The sequence below is a fragment of the Aethalodelphis obliquidens genome, unplaced genomic scaffold (genome assembly GCF_003676395.1).
Source record: "Aethalodelphis obliquidens isolate GAN/ISIS:26980383/991018 unplaced genomic scaffold, ASM367639v1 scaffold25, whole genome shotgun sequence".
Lineage (NCBI taxonomy): Eukaryota > Metazoa > Chordata > Mammalia > Artiodactyla > Delphinidae > Aethalodelphis > Aethalodelphis obliquidens.
Genome location: NW_020837969.1, coordinates 10,558,812 through 10,561,272, shown reverse-complemented (window position 1 = coordinate 10,561,272; position 2,461 = coordinate 10,558,812). Strand labels below are relative to the sequence as shown.

Here is a 2,461-nt window from a genome sequence, read left to right as displayed (position 1 = left end):
ATAGAAAATCCTAAAGACGCCACTAGAAAACTACTAGAGCTCAATGAATTTGGTAAGGTTGCAGGATACCAAATTAATATACAGAAACCTGTTGTATTTCTGTACACTAACAAGCTTATCGGATGATGGTACAGACGAGCAGACACAAATACAGCGGCTCTTCAAGCAATTCTGTGTAACCGTATTGGAGACGCTGGATTTATTATATCAATAGCATGATTTCTGTTTAATTTACATGCGTGAGATCTGCAACAAATCTTCATACTTGACCTAAGCCACTCAAACCTACCTTTAATAGGACTTGTACTAGCTGCAGCTGGAAAATCCACCCCATTTTGGTCTCCGCCCTTGACTCCCTCAGCAATAGAAGGTGCTACCCGTTTCAGCCTTTCTCCCCTCAAGCACAATAGTTGTAGCAGGTATTTTCCTTCTCATCCTCTTCTACCCTTTAACAGAAAAGAATGAGCTTATTCAGACAATAACACAGTGCTTAGGGGCTAGTACTGCATTATTTACAGCAATATGCACTCTTACCCAAACGGATATTAAAAAAATTGGCACTTTCTCCACTTCAAGCCAGTTAGGCCTTATAATGGTAACAACCGGTATTAACCAGCCTTATCTAGCATTCCTCCGTATCTGCACACACACACCTGTTTTAAGGCCGTATTATTTACATGCTCTGGGTCTACTATTCACAGCCTAAACGATGAACAAGACATTCGAAAAATAGGGGGCCTAATCAAAGCAATACCCTTTACTACAACAGCCCTCCTTATCAGAAGCCTAGCCCTAACAGGAATACCTTTCCGTACTGGATTTTATTCTCAAGACCTAATTATCAAGACTGCTAATCGTCTTATACCAACCAGCTGAGCCCTGCTAATAACCCTAATCACCACATCCCTCACAGCTGTTCACAGTACTCATTATCTTCTTTGCATTATTCGGACAACCTCGCTTTCCCACCTTAACTTTCATGAGTGAAAGTAACCCATTCCTAATCTATTCTATCAAACGCTTATTAACGGGGAGCATTTCGCGGGGTTTATCATCTCCAACAATACTCCTCCAGTAACAGTCCCTCAAACACCTATACCCTACTTCGTAAACCAGCTGCCCTTGCTGCAACTATCCTCGGCTTGACTCTAGCCCTCGAACTTAATCTTACTTCTCAGAACTTAAAATGTAAGTATTTCTCAGACATCTTCAAGTTTTCCAACCCCTCAGGATACTTTCCCACTCTCACACACCGTCTAACACCCTACTGGAACCCGTCAACAAGCCAAAAATCAGCATCTTCTCTCCGAGACTTAATTTGACTAGAAAGCATTTTACCAAAAACCATCTCCCTTATTCAAATAAAATTCTCTACATTAGGATCAGAACAAAAAGGCCTAATCAAGCTATATCCCCTCTCACTCCTCATAACCCTCGCCCTGAGCACGATTCTAGTTACGAGTAACCTCTATAATAACCCCAACACCAATAAGCAGTGATCAACCAGGAACAATCGCCTGCCAAGAAGCGCAGCTGTACAACGCCGCAATTCCCAGCCTCTTCCCTAAAACACCAGACTCACCACCTGTATCATAAATTACTCAATCCCCTAGCCCACTAAACTGAAGTACAGTTTCTACCTCCTCATCTTTCAAAACATAAAACACCACTGAAAACTCTATTATTAAGCCTGAAATATACCCAAGACAGTCTTATTAAGAACCCACACTTCTGGGTACTGTTCAGTAGCTATAGCTGTCGTATTACCAAACACTACCAACATCCCCCCTAAATAAATCAAAAGTACCATTAATTTTCAGCCAGTTAAGCCAACTATGCCCTTTTCCCCGTGGGGGCCCGGTGTGCACCTCCTCGGTGGTACATGCAGCCTGCTGCCTGTACGGGTTGTCCTCAGGGACGCTGGGTTCAGCCCTTTCCAGTGGACACTCGTGACTGGAATGCTGTCCCCAGTCTAGGCTGCAGACAGGGATGCGAGGTGCCCTTGGAGAGCTCCAGAGCACAGTGGCCAGGGTCCACGATGGCCAAGTCATCATGCACATCCACACCAAGCACAGGACAAGGAGCTTGTGACTGAGGCCCTCTGCAGGGCCCAGTCCACGCACGTGCTCTGGCCTCCAGAAGATCTACGTCTCCACGAAGTGGGGACTTACTAAGTTTACTGCGGATGAATTTGATGACATGGTGGCAGAAAAGTGGCTCATCCCGGATGGCGGTGGGGTAAAATACAGCCCTAGTCACGGCCCCTGGACACGTGGCGGGCCTTGCGCTCAGGAGGGCCTTGGCGCCGTCCCCTCCTTACTCGGGCGCACCAATACATCCTACTTTCCTGCTTTTTTAAAAAAAGAAAAAACCATTAAATCTAAAAATGAACCACCAAAAGTCAACACAGTCCCACAACCAGCACCACCACCCAGTCAGTCCAAGCCCTCCAGAGACAGGG

General features: G+C 45.5%; 1 pseudogene; it reads left to right on the top strand.

Moving 5' to 3' along the window:
* Window positions 1-1,814: 1,814 nt before the first annotated feature.
* LOC113629003 (uncharacterized) lies at window positions 1,815-1,932 on the top strand (annotated as a pseudogene).
* Window positions 1,933-2,461: the final 529 nt, after the last annotated feature.